A 22825-nucleotide genomic window follows, 5' to 3' on the forward strand; every position below is an offset into this window, starting at 1 on the left:
CCTGGACCTGCGGCAGCTATTCCGTCATCCCAGAGAACAGGGGCGTCACCATGCTCTGGGGATGCGGCAGACTGATGCAAAGGACAGGAGTGACTCTGCTGCCCTAAGGAATTACCCAAGGCCACAGCTGCCTATGCTGGGGCCTGTGAATTAAGGTGAAAGAATACCTTTTCCTTATGTCTTCCCAGGTGGATCAGTGGTAAAGAATCCGCCTGCCATGCAGGAGACTCAGGTTCTATCTCTGGGTCTGGAAGATCTCCTGAAGAAGGAAATGGCAACCCACTCCAGTATTCCTGCCTGGGAAATCCCATGGACAGAGGAGCCTGGTGGGCTACAGACCACGGGGTCACAAAAGAGTCGGTCATGACTTAACGAGTATACCACAACAGCAACAAAATACATTTTCCTTATGTTCAAGCCAGCAGAGTTGCAGTTTCCTGTTACTTGCAGCAAGAGCATCTTCACTGATGGGGCAGGGAGCGTGAGCAGCCTTCTGATGGCGGCCTGGCAGCCCCTCAAAGCCCTGCGCCCTGTGGATTCTGCAGGAGGCCTCGATGGAGCCCATCCTGGAGACCGCTCAGGGTGGAAGGAGAAAAGGCAGTGGCTCTCCTATCTCCATCCTACAGAAGATCTAACGACAACTTAGGCTTTTACCAAGCCTAAGGACATCCTACCCTGGCCTAAGGACAACTCCAGATGGCGCAGCAAGCAGGTGACAGCACTGGGCGGCCGAGCTCCCAACGTCTAGTCCCTTAAGAGGGGACCGGCAGGGGCCTCCTGGACTCCAGTGTTCATTTCTGGATTCACATGTTTCACAAAGCCTGTGACAAAACTGTCCTCTGGAGTAGGGCTGCCAGGAAATGCACAGGACACCCAGTTAAGTCTGAGTCAGATAAAGAATGGTAACTTTTTGCTCTGAGTATATCCCACATGTGAGGCTTCCATGCCTCTGCTCCAGCTCTCCCCTCTCTGCTAGTGCCAGACTCAGGACACAGGCCTCTGCCTGCACACTGGACATGGAGATGACCTCCCTGCCCCCTGCTCATCATCTGGGCATCCCTAAGTGGGTCTGGCCCAGAGGCAGGAGGATGGGCGGCGTCTGGCCTCACGAGGTCTCCGATGAGTCTAGGAAGGTCTGGTTCACGCGTTAGAGGAACAGACAAGAAGTGGCTGATGCTTAAAAGGCAGGGGTGGGGCAGGCATCGCTCTGGTCTTGGGAGGTGGGTAGCTAGGCAGCAGGCTGTGGAGGACTTGGGGGAGCACAGTGGTTCCTGACTTCCAACTTCCCCCATAAGAACTTCATTGATGAAGCAGAAGAGGTGGTTCCCCCAGCCTGTTCTGTCTGAACGTGAGTCCCCTGACTCTGGTCCACTGCCTGTAGACTCACCTCATCTGTGGTCATGACGGCAGCATGGTCTCCGTCCAGCAGATCATGTCTTACGGCACCACCCCCCAGGCCGAGGACAACGTGTGTGTAATTTGCTTGGTGTGACGCTGTCTACACCTGCTCACAAACTATCCCTTAATATAGCTGGCCCATGAGAGCAGAGCCTCATTTCCTGGAACCTGGCTTTATGGTTCCTGTCTGGTATCCCTCCAGTGTCCTGCCCAGGCCAGCACTGGCCCAGAACTGGCACACAGTAAGTGCCTGTGAAAAAAACATCTCACAGACTAAGAAAGACCTGACCAAAAACTCCAGCCGTGGTTCAGTGACGGGACAGATTTCCCTTCCCCGGCCCCTCTCTCCTGGTCCCAGGCTTGCAGCCTCTTGTAGAAGGGGCTATGCCAACAAGGTATCTGGAAAAGTTTGGGGCTGGTGACCGCGAACATCAGAAGGACAGAAGGGAGAAAATGAATGGAATCTGCATTCACAGTGACCCCTTTTTTCTTCCCAGAAACAGGAAGGAGAACTAAACAGAAGTGGCAGGTAAAAATGCTGTATTATTTGCAAGGCCCAGTGCAAAGTGAAAACAGCTGCACCTTGTATTCAAAAGGCGGGGAATAGGGCCAGGAACGGCAGTAAAATAGAAAACTTTTTTCCTTTTTCTTTCACAGTCTCTCTTTCTCTACCTGAAACAGTGTCAATCTCTGCTGTCTAAACATCTCTAGGCTCGGGCAGACCCTCAGGGGACCCAAAGGCCTCGCCCTGTGACTCTAGCCACTCAAGGGGGCTGCTGGGTCCCCTCCCATCAGCCACCAGGTCAGGGAGGTTTCCTCCCCCAACAGGCCCGCCCCAGGAGAGGAGCATCCACAGGATCAGAACCTCTCCGTGGGACACACTTGGTACCTGAATGGGGAGTGAGTGGGAGACTCGACCCCACTGAGTCATCGCTTTGTGGCGCTGCCAACCTGGGGTGGGATGGTCGCCACGCCCCACCAGTGGCACAGACCCTGGCCCTCCCTGAGCCCTCCCCCAGGCCCCCGCTGGGACGTCATCAGTTGCTGGGGTGTGGGGTGGGGAGAGGAGGCAGATGGAGCCCCAGTCCAGGGGACCCAGTCTCCCCAGACTTCACTTACAAAACACAACTCAAAGACAGAATTATTAAGAATTTCAAGATGGTGACTGCAGAGCATTAAACCCAAGGGTGAGGGAGAGAGAGGGGGCCCTGTGTGATTGCACTGGTCGTGCACTCAGGAAGCCGGCCCTGAAGTCACAGTGCAGATTAAGAGAGGATGCAATGAAACAAAAGAAAACAGACACAAAAGATCCTCCAGCTAACGGAGGGTGCCCAGTGCTCATAAACAGGATGAACAATTACACTTGATCACTTCAAAAAAAATTGGGCCTGTACCTGGCCCAAGGTAATAAGGCACTTCTCAGCCTGACACCCTACCCCTGTCTCCTCCCCACTGCCCCTAAAATCCTCTGGCTCCATTTGATATCCTCCTGAGATGCTGCCCAAGTAAATGATTCCTTTCACTGGTTCCTAACCAGCAGCAATACCTGGCTGGGCCCAGTGGATATCTGGAAGAGGGGTGCATAGTGGACAAGGGGATCACTATAGGCAAAAGGGCAGAAGGTATTAGATGACCGGTAGTGTGCTGGGCAGCCCCAAACCATGAGACAGGTCCCCCCAGCACAGCAGTGACACCCACTTAGAAAAACCACACAGGGGAATTTCAAGCCACTGAAGCTTCAGTGGAAACCTGCCCGTCAGGGCCTCCTCCTCTCCTTTGTTGTGGAGGCGACAACAGAAATCCCTCTGGAGTCCCGCCTGTTGTCCCCTCGAGTTCTGCGCTGAACCTGCTGGGACGTCTGCCAGTGCTGAGCACCCCTCACCCACTATGCCCATCCCTGGCCCCGAGGCCCCATGTTAAAAGGCAAGAAGGAGAAGAAAGAGGAGTTTCACTGTAGGTTGGGACCATGCAGGAGCTGGAGTGTGAGGTTGGTCATTTTTCTAGATGCCCTTCATTGCCCTCCTCTCTCCTCCTCTTCCCAAGCAAGCCCTACTAGGGCTGCCCTGGGAGGGATGGGGGAGGGTCCCACGGATGCCCAGGGCTGGGAGGAGGGCTTCAGGAAATCTCCCTGCGGTGGCTGCAGTGAGCCACCAGGGTGGAAACTTAGCAAGCGTGAGATAATCGCCCAGTTTTATATATAGCACCTGTGTCTTCCGGAGACCTCAGAGCGGGGAAGGGCATGTTTAACCACCTCGCGCCTCCCCAGGGGCAGGCAGGGCTCACTGGGAAGCAGAGACCTACCTTCTCGGAGCCCTGCTGGGAAGGGTCGGGCCCTTGGGAGGGGCACAGAGCCTGGGTCCCCTGCCCTCCTGGCTGCTGTGGGCGCAGGGCCAGTCTGAGGATGAGTGGTGGGTGAGCAAGACTCCCCACACTACGTGGGCAACTGAGAAAGATGGTGAGGGGCAGCTGGGCTACCGGCCTCCTCTGCCTGAACAGATCCCTAGAGCCCATGCACTTGCACACAATTCCTGCTCAGCTGTCTGCCACATGACCGCTTTACAGCTGAGAAAAAGGTGTTGAAGGGACAGTGGGCCTGGGAGGAGAGAGGGCTGGCTGGGCCCTGGCCCTGCACTCAGCAGGCCCACCTGTCTGTCCCCCTCTGGTCCTGCCTAACCTGCTAAAGGGCACCGCAGACCTTGATGCTCCCCGAGGGAGGAAGAACAGGAAAGGCTGGGGCTTTGAAAAATGTGAGGGAGCCCTGGAGCATCGTGGAGCACCCTGGGGTGCCTGACTACAGCAGAGGGAGGAAGCTAACACAGCCCAGGTTAGGCAGCTGTCAGCAAACCACAGGCCTGTCGGGAGTGCTCCCCCATTGCTCACCTGATGTGGCACCCCTCCCTCGGGCACAGGCCCCCACGTGCACGCCTACAGCCTTGCAGCGAGATGCTCCACCAAGACCCCAGAGGTGAAGAGACTCTGGGCCTAGCTGGCTATCCTCCACTCTTCTGGTCTCTGGAGGCCCCCTCCACCAAGTTCCCAGACTGTGACTAATCCTGTCTCCCCGTGAGTCGATGCCTGTGAGTCCCCCTGCCGTCCCCCACCATTTCTCTCCACCCCTCTTGCCCTGGCTCCCTACACACACCACGGTGAGAAATAGCTCGGAAACAGAGGGGAAACCAGGTTTGGAAAGAGCGTTTCACTGGGGAGGGAAGTGGCCAACAACTGCTATATTTATTTCTATTTTTCTAAGACCTCTGTGCCCCCTCTGCCTAGGGGTGACAAGGACTGCATCCTCCCCGCAGATTTCCGTTCTTTTCCCATTTTAGATCCACGGCAGCCTGTCTCTGTGTCTATCTCCTCGCCCCAGGGCCCAGGACAGAGGCGCGGTCTGAGTGAGTTTCCAACAAGGAAAATTTCTCCTAGGTTATTTATAAGGCACCGGCGGAGACTTTCTAAAATCATCCCAAATGCTCTTGGTGGCTCCTGCCCTCATTCAATGCTTCCTTCTATCTCAGAACAGCCCATGAAGGAGACCATCTTTCTACTTAGTTCAGGCTTGAAAGGTCTTCTACTTACTTACTATAGAGACAGCCAGCATCCTGTATGCTGAAGACAACCACCTGTATGCATCCTGGACACCTACACCCACTTCCATAAAACCACCTACTGCATCCAGGCCATACTTACTGGAATCCTTTCTCCCCATCTCACTCCTCGACACCCTAACTCTAAAATGAGGGCCTGTGACTTGGTCCTAACCCACAAAGACCTCTCTGACTTACTCAGAGAATTAAAACTTTTTGGACTCTTGATTGTCTAATTTTCTCTTTTTGCTCGGCGATTTCACAGTGGCTGTGGCAGTAGGCCGTCGTTGAAAGCCAAGTAGGAGGCCCTCGGGGAGAGGATGAGGTGTCCATGCTCACACATCCCAGGTGTGGGCCTCTGACATCTGTGGGAAGCGTGAGTGCTGTCTCCAGCACATTTCCAGTTCTTCTCCCGGGCACGTGGTAGGCCTTAAGTCCTCTGTCCCCTTAAAGTTAGGTGAGGGCATGAGACTTTCTTGGCCAACTGAATATAAACACAAGTGGCAGGTGCTACTTCTGGGCTGAACCTTTACAAGCCAGGACAGGATCTGCCACATTCTCATTCGCTCTGTCCTGGTGCCCAGAGGAGCTCCAGACAGTGCTAGCAACACCGGCCTGAGTCACAGGGTGAGCACAACACACAGCAGAGCCCACAGCTGACCCAGGTCAGGTAGGCTGCATGAGCAAGACACACACCTTTGTTGTTTTAGGGACTATTTGTTATGCAATAAAACCTAGCTCATCCTGACTAATACAACACCTTTGATTGAAAGTAAAAATTATATAGCTGCTGTGAACCAAGCTTGCTGCTAAGACAAGAAAACAGCAACAGAGAGGGAAGTGAAGGGTCCAGAGGGAATTATCTGTCATCCCTTAAGCCAGATTTGTTTTCCCACGTTTCATGCTTTTGTGCAAGGGGGTCCTTCTACTCCAAATATCCTTCCCCTTTTTCTGCCTAAGTGAATTCCTCCAAAATTTAACTCAAACAGCACCATCTCGGAGATTTCTCTTCCCAACAATCCCAGATGGAGTGGCATCTGTCCTCTGCTTCCAGCAGGACTCCAAATGGACTTATCATTCTAAACACACAGATACTGTGCTGAACACTATTACCAGGGTAGGCAGTATGGCGCCATGGTTACTAGGACAAGCTCTAGAGCGGTGACTCAACCAGAGGTGATCTGCCCCTCACGAGACATTTGGCAACGCCTGAACATATTTTTGGTTGTCATAATCTGGGGAAGGTGCAACTGGTCAGGGATGTTGATAAACCCCCTACAGTGCACAGAACAGCCCCCCAAACAATATATATATTATGGCCCAAAATGTCAATACTGTCAAAGTTGAGAAAACCTATTCTAGAGCTGGATTCACATTCATATTCTGACTCTTCTATTACTGTAATTTTAGGCAGATTAACTCCTCATTCAATGCTGACCACATAATAAAAGCATAGTTAAGAACTTCCCTGGCGGTCCGGTGGTTAAGATTCTGTTTCTCCACTACAGGGACTGTGGGTTCGATCCTGGTCAGAGAACTAAGATCACACAAGTCATGAGTGTGAGAGAAAAAAAAAAAGGACTGAAATAAATTATTGCATAATAGGTGTTACATATTGTCATTTGCATCCTTGATTGAACTGAAAATTCCTAGAGGGAAGGAACTAAGGTTCACTAATACACAGATCCATATCTGCCAGGACAACCTGGATGCAGTCAGCACAGAATAAATACTGTGGGCTGTATGAGTAAAGAGTTATTAAGAGTTCACCCTTCCCTGAAAGTTAGCGAGTTGCAAATAGTAGATAAAACCCTTCACCTGGTCCCAAGAAGACAAAGTCTGTGCATTTAGCAAAACCGCTGCTGGTTTTTATGCCAAGTATTTTATTACTTCTAGTTCACTGCAGAGTACTATTACAAGTATAGTAACTCTCATTACAGAATATTTAAGAAATGAGATCAACACACACACCATCCTGGAAGAATGCAAGTTCATGGGATATGAGTTTTATAACAGTGATGCTATCTGGAGAAGTGACTTGAATCAAAATGAACTTCTCACCAACAGCCATAATACTTTTTATTTCTTCAAACTCAAACCAAGGGCAAATATCAACTTTTAATTTGAACCAGGAATGTAACAAGAGGGGTTTTTCCCTTTCTTAACCCTATTGAACAAGTTCAAACCAGACATAAACCTAGATTTTCAAAAAGTACCAAATCAGAAAAACATTTTGGACCAAACCATCATGTGTTTCAGCTGCATCTTTGATCTCAGGTCCAATCAAACGACTCGCTGAAATGTGCTGGAATATTCTAATGGGCCCCGGTGACTGTGTGGAAAGCCTGTGACCATCCACTGTCTTCACTGCCTGGGTTGGGCTCAAGGGACACGTGTAAAAATCCTCTGTGCGTTTTCCAAGACTCCTCTAAGGCCACGTAGAAAACAATTCCTTCTTTGTGATAGATTGTTTGTGCACATTCACCAAAGGAGATTTTGCAAATATTATACTTCATTAGACCAAGGGTGAAACAACCATGTCCTTTCATTTCTTATGACTCACTGACGTGAAGATTAAGGATGCTTATTTCACGTGCTGTGAAGTCCCGTATACATCATTAGGCAGAAACACAAAAATAAATGCATTCTTCAGTCATCTACCCTGCCTCCCAGGGGAGACCAAACACCCCTGCGGGTCCTCAAACTGGCAGCAATCCCATCAACACTCAGGACCACTTCCTGCCACCACCCCTACCCCCCAGGAGGCAGAAGACAAAACATCAACAACACTTCCAAGCAGCTGGGGGTGAGAGGATGCCATTCAGGGCACCCTGAAAAATGACTGCGGTCACCACTGTCTTCAACGGTTTTAAATGATACACACACTTTTCTCTCTTTGTTTAGTTAATATAAAAAGGGAAGCATATCTGGGACCTTCAGGATGACCATGGTGCAAAACTAAACCACGCAGAACAGGCGCCACCAAAGAGACAAAGAATGAAGAAGCATCTCAGGGAGGGGGGACTTGCTGGGCCCCAGCCTTCCAGGAGGCCCACGGGGGCCAGGGAGGCGGCGGAGACACTCGGCAGTTCTTCCTTTGTTTTTCCAGGCCCGACTACACCTTTCCCTAAATACAGCACCCGCTGAGTCAGCCTGGGTGGGATCCTAAGGAGACAGAGCTGTGTGGGTAGGGGCGCCCTGGGTCTCCTGCACGCCGCGGTCCCGCCGTGGAGGCGGCTGCTCCGGGTCACCACGCTTTTTTTGGAATCAAGAGATGGCTGGGGCAGGAAGAGACCTCAGAGATGACCAAGCACCACCCCCCGCCCCCCACCAAAGTCCTAAGAGAGGAAGCTTATGCCAGGGTGGGGGACCAGTGCCCAGGGCTTTTGACTCTTGTTTGACAGCATCTCCGTGAAATTTTCTTTCAAAGCCAGATCATTTCAGCAAAGAGGATATACAGATGGCAGCTAAGCATGTGGAAAGATGTTCAACACCATGTGTTGTCGTGTGGTTGCTAAGTCGTGTCTGACTCTTTTGCGACCCCATGGACTGCAGCTCTCCAGGTTCCTCGGTCCACAGGACTTCCCAGGCAAGAATACTGGAGTGGGTTGCCATTTCCTCCTCCAGGGGATCTTCCCGACCTAGGGACCGAACCCCTGTCCCCTGCATTTCCAGCTAGATTCTTTACCACTGCGCCACCTGGGCAGCCCACCATTAGGGAAAAACACAACCACCATGAGACAGCCCTGCCTGGCTATCAGAGTGGCTAGGAAAAAAGAGAGTAACACCACCATGTGCTGGCGAGGATGCAGAGAAACTGGATCACTGCTGGTAGGAACACACAAGAGTGAGGGCATGCTGGAAACAGTTCGGCAGTTTCTTAAAGAACTTAATAAACAAGCAACAGTCTAGGCCCCAGAGACTGCATTCCTAGACATTCAATGCAGAGAAATAAAAGCTTAAGGCCACAAAAATAACCTGTACATGAAGGTTCACGTCAGCTCTGTCTAAATTGCCAAATGATGGAAACCACCCAGATGTCCCCTCCTAAAAGTGAGAGTTTCTTCAATGTCTCAGAAGTCACATCGAGGGTGAGAATTCCAACTGCCAAGCTAAGGGACCCCTGATAGCATGGCGCTCACTCCACCCCACGCCTTTGACCCGTGGCGGTCGCCCACTGCCCCACATGGCCCCAATACAGTGCCACCTTCACTGGTGACAGTGCTGGGCTCCTCTCCAAGAAGGCGCTCAGAGCTCACGCCCTCTGGTCTCAGCTCTGCCCACTGAGGATACACCAACAAAGAGGTCCCTTCCTGTAGGTCAGCAACCCCGAGGCAATCATCTGTGGAAAGCTGGGGCCTCCTGGCCACCTGCCCCTTTGGAATAAACTTCTTCCCTCTGCTCATCCGGTGTCTCCTAATTTAACTGAAGTCTGTAGGCAGGTGATGCAACCTGATGCACCCACTTCTAGTTTAGGTGCTAATGTTATGTTTGAAATATAAACCCCGGCCAGGCTTTTACCTGCGCTGTTTGAAAGGAGCCAGAAAGCCTGGGGCTGTGCAGTGTAATCAATCCAGGAACCACTGAAATGGAGAGGCCCGTGACACCTGCGCTGGGTGGCCTGGGGAACCGGGACACTAGAGATCAGAGCTCTGTACCTGCAGGACCCCTGCCCTCTGGCAGCAATGCCCTCTCTCTCCTATGGGAGGAGGCAGGAGAGATCCCAGGCTGCAAGAACCAAGGCCTGATGCCCTCCCCTCCCACCATGGTCAGAGGTTCACCGGCTGAGCAGTGAGCAGTTTTTTCACTTTTTATTGCCCTTTTGGGTTAGGAGTTCTTCACTTTTCCCCTCCCTCAGGCCAGGGGCAGACAGACGGCTCCAGAAGCTCACTTCTGCTACAGTTCCATCGACCCATCTGTTTCTCCACAAAAGCCTATTCATTAGAAGGAAAAGACTCCTCTCTTAGTTCCACCTCTGTGAACAGAAAACTTATCTCAAACAGACTAAAGCGCTACTCCAATGCGCGTGTATGAAGACAACTCTCTTGTCCCCCAGGTGGAATAAGTCCAAGGCAGCAAGCAACTCTAGTTCCCTCCACCTGTGGGTCAAACCTGTGGTTCAAACCTCTCATCAGCCCAGCATCTTCCTCTGCTTTGATGTTTGGTAGCTAGGTCTGACTCTTTGTAACCCCATGACAATAGCCCACCAGGCTGCTCTGTCCATGGGATTTCCCAGGCAAGAATACTGGAGTGGGTAGACACTTCCTTCTCCAGGGGATCTTCCCAACCCAGGGACTGAACTTGCGTCTCCTGTTTTGCAGGCTGACTCTTTACCACTAAGCCATGGGGGAACCCATCTTCCTCTGCATTCAGTAGTTAGCCCTCATCTTCCAAAAGCATGAGGCCTGGAAATAAGCTTAGCACCCCTCTGCGTGGAGCTCCACCTGCTTCGTCTTTTCTCCAGGTAACATACAACGGAAGGAGCAGGGACCTGGGAGACACTGATAGGTTCAAATCCCAGCCCTGCCACTGACCAGCTGCGTCCCTGAAACTGGCAACCTCGTCTGCCTGATCCCTAGTCTGCTCACTGTAAAAGGAGAAAACTAACAGACGCCTTGAAGAAATTAAATGAAGTAACTTATGGAACATGCCTGGTACATAACATAAACTTCAGAAATCACAGCTGCTGTTACTTCATCATTACTGTGTAGCCTAAGACTGCATTTGTAACAGACGTGCCACTAACTAGTGCATGCTGAACATTTGTTGACATTATAACTCCTGGTGAACATCAAAAGAAAAATTTCTGAGCCAGGTCCCTGCCATCCATCCTTTGTGCAGTTGACTTTGTAAAACTTCTATTCAAGACTTACATTCTTTTGTTTTTAGAATTTTATTTATTCATTATTTTTGGCTGTGCTGGGTCTTCATCGGTGTGTGGGCTTTTCTCTAGTTTGGAGAGCAGGGGCTGCTCTCGAGTTGCGTTACATGGGCTTCTCATTGCAGTGGCTTCTCTTGTTGCAGAGCACCGGCTCCAGGGCATGGGGGTTTCAGCTGTTGTGGTTCCCAGGCTCAAAGGCACAGACTCAGTAGTTGTGGTGCATGGGGGATCTTCTCGGACCAGGATCAAACCAGTGTTTCCTGCATTGGCAGGCAGATTTTCTCTGCCTGCTACCTTACCCGAGCCACCAAAGACCTTACATTCTCTTTTACAATACCTGGTCATGGAGTCATTCTGAACTATTTTCTGAAGTTCTTGAAATCTTTCCAAAGTCACATGTCACATGTCTGTAAGCCACAGTCAGAATCCCCCAGACTAATAATCCCCAGCAATGTGCCACCTCGGACATTCAGGGCACTTCCCACCAAGCTAACCCACACCGACCTTTAGGTCCAGCTCCCTTCCTCTGCACCTCCTGGTGAGACTCACTGCCTTCCTCTGGGGATGTGGTATTTGAGGCCAATGGTGACAGACCAGAAAATCTAGGCCAGTCCAGAATGCCAAAGAAAGGATGCCAGGAAGAACCTCTGACCTGCAAGAGTTGGTTCAGTTTCTCGGCATGAACCAGCAGCCCGCAGTGAGGCTGGAGGCGGTTCCCTGGAGGGAGCGGGCTGATGCTTAATGTACAGTGTGATACCGCAAGGTAAACAGCGTCCCAGACACTGCTCCATATGGCCTTAGCCTGGGATGGAAACTAATTACCGTCCTGTGTACATTTCCAGGTCGGAGCAATAAGGGAGCTACTGTCCAGCACACTCACCATCCAGACCGCCTCTGAGGTCAAGGCTGCCACATGCTAACAAGTTCTTTTCGTGGTTTCATTCCTCCCAGACGTCAGCCCCTCCATCGTGCAAAAAGCAGAAGGAGACTGGGGTTCAGGGGGATGTTATCACAGGCCAGCCCTGAGACCCATCTCTCTGGAAGGGTATGTGGTCCTGTAACGTCACAGGAAGGACTCAACAGTTCAGGGCCTAGAAGCTCTGCCCAGACATCGAGTGGCCGATCTGGGGGTAAGCAAGTGGCCGACGTGGGGGTGAGAAGGTGAGTGTGGACCAGAGGCAGGCAGGAAAGATGTGAACCCCGAGAAATCACACCATAGGCCGTCACCCCATATTATAGTCAAGAAGGAAAGGGGGATTTCCACATTGGCAGTACAGCAGAGGAGAGGCCCGTGTTGGGCAAGCAGGATGCCCAAGACGGTGGTGATGTGTGGCCCCAGAACAGTCTGTGCTGCTCGGTGGGTTGGCGGAGGGGACCCACACAGCCCAAGCTCCTGGGAGAGTCTACACAGGCTCCTACATGCCCTCCTGCAACGCCAAAGTGTGCTGGTGTGCCCCAGGCGGTCCAGCTCAGCCCGGCCACCTGACTGTGTTCTGCCACCACACCACCCTCCGCCCTCTTGGCCCCAAGAGCAGCCCAGCAGGCCCAGGGTCTGCTGAGCCAGGACAACGGCAAAAAGCAGCTGTGGGGCTGGGAAATGCTGGGCAAGCTCTCCTGTGCTCACTCTCCTTTGGGGTGTGCAAAGTGGGCTGCAGAGACCCGGCCTGGGCCTCAAGGCCTCCACTGGGTCTGCAGTGGAAGAAAGCATCTCTTAAATCTAAGAAAAAGTGAAAAAAGTGCAAGTGTTAGTCTCTCAGTTGTGTCCAGCTCTTTTCGACACCATGGACTGTAGCCTCCATCCATGGGATTCTCCAGGCAAGACTACTGGAGTAGGTCGCCATTTCCTCCTCCAGGGGATCTTCCTAACCTGGGGATGGAACCTGGGTCCCCTGCATTGCAGATTCTTTACCCTCTGAGCCACCTAAGAAAGATCCTGTCATCTTCTTTTTTTTTTAAGTCTTTATTGAATTTGTTACAATACTGTTTCTGTTTTATGTTTCAGTTTTTTGGCTGTGAGGCATCTTAGCTCCCCCAGGGGTCGAACCTTCACTCCCTGCATTGAAAGGGGAAGTCTTCACTGCTGGACTGGCAGGGAAGCCCTAAGAAAGATCCTGTCTTAATAAGCAGGTGCCCAGCCCACAGCAGACACGGTACAGGGAAGCAATGAAGGCCAGTCAAACCACACACAAGTTCAAAGACCTCCCTGGTGGGAAGAGCCACAGCTAGACAAAGTGGTGGTGTTTCTTACATACACACAGGCACACACACACACTCCATCCTCTCTCTTATGTGTGATGGTGACCCTAAAAGATGCAGCAAGAAAGCCGAGGAGTGAGGGGAGGGGAGAGAGGAGGTGGAGAGTTCCTCACCCCCAGAAGGCTGGGCCTCCCCTGCCTGGGTGACCTCAGTCAGTTTCCACCTCCCAAACAGAAGGAAAAGAGGCAGGTCCCAGATGAGTAACCTGACACCTCTTGCCCAGCAGCTGGATCTAATGGATTGTTTTCTACACTTGAAGCTCTGAGCCCTGGTGACAAAGTGAGGCCTCTCCTACAACTGAGAAACCTTCTTGGAAAAATAAATCCTGCCACCTATTTTGTCACCATCCTTCACAACTAATGGCACTTTGGGGTGAGGTGGCCAGGACCACTCCGTGAAAGCAAGTTAGCGTCCTGGCTGGGGATGAAGGGCCATAGATGCGCTGCCTCTATCCCTGCCTGTTCTGTGTCAGGACCTTGAGACACACAATCTCAGCTCATCAGCACCAGAGCCGACGAGGATGGGTGGTCATCCTCACTTGGGAGATGAGGAAACCGAGGCTCAGAGAGGTGAAGTTCTTGCCAAGTTCTGGGACAGAGTGAGGGTGTGACTTCACCTGTGGTTGGCCAGAGCCCTCTTCTCCAGCAGACCCCCTTAACTTCTTCCCTACACCTCCCACTAACCTCAGCATCCAAGAGACCTCAGGCCCCATTTTTTCTTCTAGGGGAAGAAGGGCACCAGTAGGCAATATTCTCTTGGGTACCCTCATCACTTGCACCAAAACAAAGAGAATGGTGGACACTGGAAGTTCAGCTTAATATGCTCAGGAACGAGAGCATGGCTACCTCTGAGCCCTCCCAGCTTGCTGTCTGCTGAGCATTTCATACGTCTAGACACGGTGCCAGGCACTTCACACAGGGCCTCATTTAAGGCTCACAACCTTAAGGCTGGTATTATCAGCCCCACCGCACAGATGTTGAAACCGAGGAACAGAAAAAGAAAAGTAAGACATTTCTCTCGGGTCACACAGTCAGGAGGTGGCAGAGCTTAGACTCAAACCCAGGACTGTCCTGACTCCACACCAGGGCTCTCTCCCTGGAAGGGTCTACACAGCCCCTAACCCAGCCAGCCTCCCCAAAACTCTTCCAAAGATTCAGACTCAAGCTTCTCTGGTAGCTCAAACAGTAAAGAATCTACCTGTAATGCAGGAGACATGGGTTCAATCCCTGGATTGGGACGATCCCCTGGAGAAGGGCATGGCAACTCACTCCAGTATTCTGGCCTGGAGAATCCCCCTGGACAGAGAAGCCTGGCGAGCTACAGTGCATGGGATCGCAAAAAGTCAGACACGACTGAGTGACTAAGCACAGCACAGATACTAATTAGGAGCCCCTCCCAAGTTTTCCTGACCATGTCCCTCTAGTCGACTGGGGTGAGGATGGAGGGGTCCCCCGAGACCCCATCTTAGCCTCACAAGCGCACATCTACAGCACAGTCATTTAAGTATTGCATTAAGGTGGGTGCCCCCATCCTCTCCAACCTCCAAGAGCCTTTGGATCCAGAATAGTGTCTTTGCTTGCCCACTTTTAACAGAGATAGCAAACCCTTCAAGGCCTTGACTGTCTTCAGTGGCTGCTGCCCAGATTCAATTCCTCTATTTCTGGTTCCACGACACGCACTGAAGCTTCCTGCATTTTCCATGCCAACACCAATTCATTATTTATTAACTCATATTTAATGACTGTGCTTGTTTAATGGTTAGACAACTTGTTCTTGCGTTTCACAAATCTCAAGTACGTCTGTTGGCATCCACTTCGCTTTAGAGGGCACATACCCAAGGACAGGAATCGCATCAATTGAGCCATTCTCCTCAGGAGAGGTAACTGCAGACAGAGATGGTAGACCAATGCCTGTTGTTTGGGGAGCCACGGGGGTGCTACCTCCGCCTCTCAACATGGGCAGTCACCGGAAGGGAGGTCCAGCTCTGGGCACGGGTTTCAGGATCTAGCCAGGGCCCAGCCATACTTCAGAAGTGCCCAGCATCTAACTACTGAATGAAATGTCTGCTTTAAAGACTCAAGATTTTGCTGAATTCTTCTCTTTCACTTCCTAGGACACAAGAGAAAACCACCATTTGGTACTGGAAAAATCAATGCCCCGATTAAGCATCCCTGGACTCCAGATGGAGTTGTGGTCTGCTTTCAGTTATTCAGGAGCTGACAGCCCTGCTCCAGGTACATCAGACCCCTGCTCTATCGCCAGCTGTTCCTCGTGTCCATGACATTAGCAGGATTAGCAAACCACAGAAGCATAAAGTGCACTGGCCGTGATGGCCACTCAGGCAGGAAGAGGCTCTACTGAGCAGCTGCAGTGGAACTAGGATGCAATTCCGAGTGTCTGCTCATCCCTGCTCCCCAGCCCCACCGTCATGCCCATGTCAGAACTGGCTCTTGCTATTGACATAAAGGTTGTCTCTGACATAGTCCTTAGCAATTTCTCCTCCAGCAACACAGACGTGGGCGTTATCTTGCATTGGTACAGTGCTTGCCCTCATCCACCCACTTTTGGAAAGATTTAAAAAAACAACATCACATTTCTACACCTGAAAGTAATATGATACTGTAAGGTATCATATTAAAAAATAATATAGATCATTGTTTATGAAAAAAACAAGTATACATAAGAGTATGCATGACAGAAATGAGTACTGGAGAAATAAGGAGAAAACTTGGGGGGAAAAAGCAACATCATAGTATTCATAATAAAAAACTTACGCGGGAAAGCATACACTCTCAAAATGACTCTACAAACACAATGTCATTTGAGACTCACAAAGACCACATGGGATCGGAAGATGATCGATATACCCATTTTACAAATGACGTCACCAAAACCCAGAGAAGCCAAGGACCGAATCTGAGCGTCCTAGTCTTTCCAGCACACTGCACTCCTGGAGCAAGACCTTCTTAGAGAACGTCTTGTGTGTCCTAAATTACTGGAATTAGCTAAATGCTGAATACTAATGAGTACTTAATGCCGTGACAAAGATGATGACAACGGTGAAGAGGAGGAAAAGGTTTCAATGGTCTCATACAGACTAAAATATCCAGTTACAACGCATTCAAAATGTCCTGTACGTCAGCACATTTTTCTATCTGTGAGGATTTTCCAGAAGTCTCTCAAACCAGTGTCTTCCCAACCTCCCAGCTTGAATACATAGCAACCCATTTTCCCATGCTTGGGTCAGCAACCTGGGTCTCAGGATCTGCCGTCCCAACAAAACCTCCTAGCCATTTCTTAAGAGCCATTTCTTAAGCTACTGGCTGCGGTTGGATTTTCCACTTGACATTGTTAACAGATTAAACTGTTTATCTCATTGTCATACACAGGCCTTTTCAGTTTCCTGCTAATAGATTCAGGTTAGATAAGGATTACAGAAGTGATACTCCCTGAGTTCCTCTCTGTACCCCAGCCGGTATCCTTTCCCCAAAGTTATGAGGTGTATTTTCTTTCTTTTTTTTTTTTTTTTTGAGGTGTATTTTCTTAAACCTACTCTTCAGATAGCTAACTTGCAAAAAGAAAACCTTACACACCCATGCATGGCAGAGGACTAGCCAATCACCAGCTGCTACACAACTGTGGAAGAAGCACTTAACGCGAGATCCTGCTGAATTATACATTTTACGACTCAGTCATCAATTGCCATAGAGAAGAAGAAAACAAATTGAGCTGAGCCTGGAAAGAATGTCAGCGAAATTGGAAAAACACTCGCTGGGAACTGCCTGGGGGTGCAGGGACCTCCCCAGTAACTGCCGGGGTCCCACAAACTCACAGCATGCCAAGAGATTGCGGGGTGAGCTGGTGGATGGCTGGTCACCGGGGAACCAAATCCCTCCATTCTGAGGCACGCTGAAGACTACCCAGTGTGAATGAAAACATTAAGCGCTGTTAATATAAAATGTATTACAGCTTCTTCTTGGGAAACAGTACAATCAGTTTATTCATCCTGATTAAATGGATGGTGGGGGGAGTAGGAAGCAGAGGACCCATTGAGACGGGTAAAGAAAGAAAACTGCTGTCACATTTCCAAAAGCCCAAAGCAAAAGTACCTCGTTCCTGCCTTCTGGACGCATTAAGATCAGTTTTATAAACGTGCGCAAATGGACCAGGTCCTGCCTGGCCAAGGAAAGGGCTTACCCTGCATCATAATGCTTATATCATCTCTGGGTTGTTGTTGTTCAGTTGCTAAGTCGTGTCTGCCTCTTTTGCGACACCATGGACTGCAGCCACCAGGCACCTGTGCCCATGGCATTTCCCAGTCAAGAATACTAGGGTGGGTTGCCATTTCCTTCTCCAGGGGATCTTCCTTTTCCACGGATGGAACCCATGTCTCCTGCATTGGCAGGCGGATTCTTTACCACTGAGCCACCAGGGAAGCTCCATCTCTGGGTTAGGCAAACCCTAATCTTAGTCACCAGGTCAATGGAAATGATCTCAATGCCTTTGTTTGAGATGCTGCATCATTTTATTTTCCCTTTCCACCCAGAACCTTACCACAAAGGTAAAAAGCTAGACTAACAGAATAATAGTGACTTTCAAGAGGGTGGGATCTCTTCAGCCCAGTATTTGTCACCACCAGATCAAATAAGGAGTTTTTTTTCTACTTATTCTACGATGGGAAAATAAAAATGTATCCTCCCCTTCCATGTTCCACCCCTCCCCCTTTAAATCCTACATAAATATGAACTGCAAAGATTCATTCTGCTTGCTTACTGTTAGTACCTCCTCCTTTTTGGTTACTTATAAAACTTAACAGCTGGTTTGGAGCAAAACAGAAGAAAAATTTTTGGCAAATTAAACATGTAGTACTGGCTAGTGGCCTGAAGAGATATCTTTTGTTGAATGGGTTTCTATTCAGTAATATCAAGTCAGTAAAATGCCTAAGTAAAACCCAACAGAGGGGAAAGATCAGATCTCTAAGAATGAATTCTTAATGAAATTGTTTCAGAAACACTCCAGACAAGTTAGTCAAAAGCCTGCGTGTTGGTTTACCAGTGAAATGACGATCATATGTCATTCCTCATCAGAGAAAGCTTGGAGGGCCCTGCCTTCCCGTGAGAATCATCAGAGTGGTCTTCCCTGCTCAGACACTCTGGGAGATCTTGCTCCCTGAGACCTGTGCTGGTCTTTGATCCCCAACCCCATCACTGAATCAAAGGAAACTACACTAGAAGACAGAGACAGAAGGTAAGACCAGCCTTCTCACTCTTCTATGAACTGCACTTTAAGAAGCTGCTGTGGTCCCACAGTAGCATGTGAATACACACAGAGAGAGTGAAGTTGCTCAGTCGTGTCCGACTCTTTGCCATCCCATGGACTGTAGCCTACCAGGCTCCTCCGTCCATGGAATTTTCCAGGCAAGATTACTGGAGCGGATTGCCATTTCCTTCTCCAGGGGATCTTCTCAACCTAGGGATTGAACCCAGGTCTCCTGTCTCCTGCAGACACTTTACCATCTGAGCCACCAGGGAAGTCTGGTGAATTCACAAGTAGAGTGTAAACACTGGGTTTTGAGAAATCAATTTCATTCTAGCCTTATTGGGTGAGGCAGAATCATTTTCTAGGATTGTACTGGATGAATGTAGTACCTAAACAAAATCTTAAGCTGCTACCAAGCATTTCTTCCAAGAGGCCCAATGGATTTTCCAGACATTACTACTCAAGATGTCTCCTAACTCCACCTCCACTTACGTTACCTGAGCCTCTACTACATTCCGGGAACCATCTAAGGCACTTTCAAATCACGGCACCCCTGAACTCTCATCCCCTACTCTGCAAGGTCATGCCTCCTCTCCCCATTTTTCAGAGGGTTTGCAGGCACATGCGTTCTTGGATTTCACCCAGTTCTCTGAAACCTCAGTCAGGCACCCCTACTCCTGTGGCAGAAAGGTCTCGGGAATGAACAATGAGCTTGCCTTCATTGTTCTTTCCCCCCTTTCTTTGTCCCTCTCTTGCAGATGACTCAACAGTTCTTCTTCAGGGAGACAATGCAGCAGAGCCACTGTCTGTCATTCATGCATTCATCCATCCCATTAACAAACATTTTAAAAGCAAGTCCTATGTTTAAAGCCAAGGTGGATCTTCCCAGGTGAGTAAGGAGTCTATCCACTAATGAAGTTTTATAAGTGAAAAGAAAAATGTAAACCTGACTATATTGAACACTCTCTGGCCCAACCTTTCTCATCTGTAAAACGTGGATATTGGAGGAAAGGAGCTCTAAAGCCTCTCCCAGAGTCAGATTTATATTATGATAATTATGCAGGTCATAGAAAAAGTTTTGTTATTTTTTTAAATTCTAAGAACAGAGGCCTAGCTTCCTAATGAGACCATATTTATACATTTATTGTCTTTTAGCCCAGGAGAACTGAATTGTCTTTAAAATAATAATTCACCTCTGGAAAAATGAATGCCCAGGTATCTGGTGGGACCACAATGAGAGAGTTGAGGGCACAACTACAGCAGGATGAGTTTGACTACAGGGTCACAGGACCAGGTTGGTAGATTCTTCCAGCCTGCCGGGTGGCCTCCACAGTCAAGCAGACTGGACCCATTGGTCTGAGGGAATGCTATAAGACTGAGTGTTTCTAAGTTGTTGAGGTCACCTATAGTGCCACAATCCTTAGTTAACTAAGTTAACAGTATGCAACCACGGAATGGCACACAGTCTCAGGAGAACTGGACTTACAAAATCCCAAATATTCCAATGAGACAATGGCCACTGGCACTCTAAATGGTTTTTCATGTTACCAACAAGTTCATGGTTGGGTTTGCTGTGATTTTGTAAACAATGAGCTCCCTGATTCATGAAAAATAAATCATTCACAATGTCAATTCCACCTAGTCAGGAAAAAAATAATTACAAGACACATTTGTCATGGACCGGGGGACACAACATACATAACCTACCATGCCAGTATTTCGTCTCTTAACAAAACCCATAGACGGGAATTCTCTGGCAGTCCCATGGTTAAGACTTTACCTTCCAATGCAGGGGATGCGGGTTCGACCCCTAGTCCAAAAGCTAAGATCCCACAAGGCTTCCAGTCAAAAAAACAAAACATAAAACAGAAGCAGTATTGTAACAAATTGAATAAAGATTTAAAAAAAAAAATCTACAGACCCTTCCATGCTGAGGGTGTGCCCACAGCATAGTATAGAAGAGTTCATGGGTTAATCCCGAATCTCTGATTATCTGAAGTCTACAAAGTTTGTTCAACCAAGACATAAAATTATTTCCATTAACTGCTTTAAAATCTACCTTTAGATAACTAAATTGAAACCTCACAAAATAAAATAAGCCTAAACAATGTTATCAATGCTCCTAGGAATATAAATAAACTACAGAGGACTAATCTAATCTGTAACTACATTTACCTGGTATGTGCCAACAAAAATCAGAAAAGGGACTCAGTAGTAACTCATCACTAAAAACAAAAAGTTCTGAAAATGCTTTATGTAACACCTGAAATACATTTCTCTAAAAGCACAAACTTTCCAGTTTCATGTTGGAGGTTTTTGTTTTGTTGTTGTTAAACCTAAAAGCCTGGTAAATCTTGAGGTGTGTTTCTGTGATGCCTAAATACCCATCTCTGTTTCTCTCTGTCCCACCTTCACTTGAAGGATTTTAAGCTGGATGAATTATACTTTCATCTTTGATAAAACGAGTTCTTTGAAGTGATATTTTGGCTCTGCACAGGCAAAGCCTCAATTTCCAAACTTAAATATCTGAGGAGGCCAGAGACCTCAGATAACAGGATGCATTTTTCACTTTTCAGGTTAGCAAGCTGGCAGCCTACCAGCACAGCCTCTAATATCAGTCTAATCATTAACAAGAATCTTGGGTATAGTGTGGATTTATTTTGATGAGGCTTTTTCAATGTGAAATTATAAAGAACCACTCTTCCAGGTAAGAGAAGCAAGAGAAACAGATCAATGAGTGGGTCTGAAAGGAAAGCACACAGTCTGTTTCAGACTCAACTGCCTGAGGTCCACACCACAGAAATCGTGTCACTTTTCCAGACACTCTGATACCTATTTCATAAACAGCAGGTTTTTAATCCAATCTCGAAAATTACATAGTCACACAGAGTTAAAACTCTACAGGTCCCCGTGAGATCATTCTCAAGCAGAGTGCATATTTTAAAAGGAGGAATCTGAGCCAGAGCTGCAGTCTTTAGGTTCCTTTGCTTCTCTGAGTCTTGGTCTCCTCCCTAAACAGATCAGGGTAACAGTCAGAACCTCACATAAATGACTTGGGGTTCTCTCAGATCCGAAAGGTCCTCAGCCCTTTCCAGAAAGATCCTTGCCACACACCTGAGGTGGAAAGGTGCCCCATCTTAGGAAAACAACATATGTAACCTGAACTCTTTACCCCATAAATCTGGGCCTTCAATATTCTCTTCCAGAATTTTCCACTTAAAAGAACTTACCACTAGATTCATTTTCCCCCCAAAGATCCCTCTAAGACTTTTAAATTTTAATTGCAAAAATTTCACACTTTTAAAAACCACATAAAACCATTTTAAAATGTTCAAATTTTTTACCATGTATATTAGTTTGCTTTTTGAACCTGAAAAAAAAGACAACTAGTTAACACAAAAAAAGTAAAGGAAACAAAATTTCAAAGGCCCTGAAAAAGTAGTAAGCACCAAGAAGGCAAAGATTTTGTATTATACTTCTTTATATGCCCCCCAGATAATCAGACCAACATTTCGTTTTCGTTATTGGGCACATGACTGATAGTACGATTTTGGAATAAATCAATAAAAAACTATTTTTTAAAGTAAAAAGCATGCTTTCTTAATTTAGTGCTTTAAACCTGGCATTTCAATGGTCCACTTACTTTTAAATGGATTAACAGAAAGAAGTCAAGAACTGTTGATTAATTTCTAGTTGCCTTAAAGAACAAGCGAGAACACCATTCTTCCTCAGGGCAATTCACTTCTGTTTAGATCTCAGAAAACAGTAAATGCGAACATGCCTGAATTTAAGCCATTGAACACAAAGCACTTACGACAACTACTTCTGAGCAAATTTCAAGCGTCTGATCCTTTCTAAACAGACACACAGGTGCAAAAATTTGGAACATTCTATTTCTGAGACAAGCATATCAGTCAGGCTCCTCTGAAGCCTGAAGCCCAGGAAAGGCCTCAAGCACTTTGCATGTTTCTGAGGGTGTCTTTACAGCTCCTACCCAGGGAAGCAAATGAGCAGAGAAGGTTCTCACCACACACCCGTTCAGTAAAAAGGCCTCTGCTAATTTGCATCATCTAAATGGCTAAAGAAGTTTCAGAGTGTGTTTCCAAACGACTTGCTTTTCACTTTGTTTTTAAGTACAAGGACGTCTTCGAATCCCCCTGAACCGAAAGCTCGGCCTTCTCACAGGCAGGGAGAAGGCAGAGAAGCCAGAAAGCAGGAGAGCTAACCTGGCAGGCAGGCTCCAGGCTTTGTGGGACTGTCACCTCCACCGGCAGACGCATCACACACAGTCACCCCTCACACGCATCACACACAGTCACCCCTCACACACGTCAGTCACCCCTCATACACAATGTCACAGTCACCTCTCACACGCAACACACACAGTCACCCCTCATACACAATGTCACAGTCACCCCTCACTCAATGTCACAGTCACCCCTCACAC

At 48.5% G+C, this 22825-nt stretch overlaps 1 protein-coding gene across 4 annotated transcripts in view; it reads right to left on the reverse strand.

Moving 5' to 3' along the window:
* ITPKB (inositol-trisphosphate 3-kinase B) overlaps positions 1-22825 on the reverse strand; it is a 102500-nt gene that overhangs the window by 72933 nt on the left and 6742 nt on the right. For 2 of the 4 annotated variants that reach the window (XR_010663291.1, XR_010663292.1), the window contains one exon: positions 9766-22673. The exons of the other annotated variants lie outside the window; for them this stretch is intronic. The gene's annotated coding sequence lies outside the window, so the exon portion shown is untranslated. Of the gene's footprint in view, positions 1-9765; positions 22674-22825 lie in introns of those variants that run through there. 4 annotated transcript variants of the gene reach the window in all.

Source organism: Muntiacus reevesi, chromosome 5 (genome assembly GCF_963930625.1).
Source record: "Muntiacus reevesi chromosome 5, mMunRee1.1, whole genome shotgun sequence".
In the NCBI taxonomy this organism is placed as follows: Eukaryota; Metazoa; Chordata; class Mammalia; order Artiodactyla; family Cervidae; genus Muntiacus; species Muntiacus reevesi.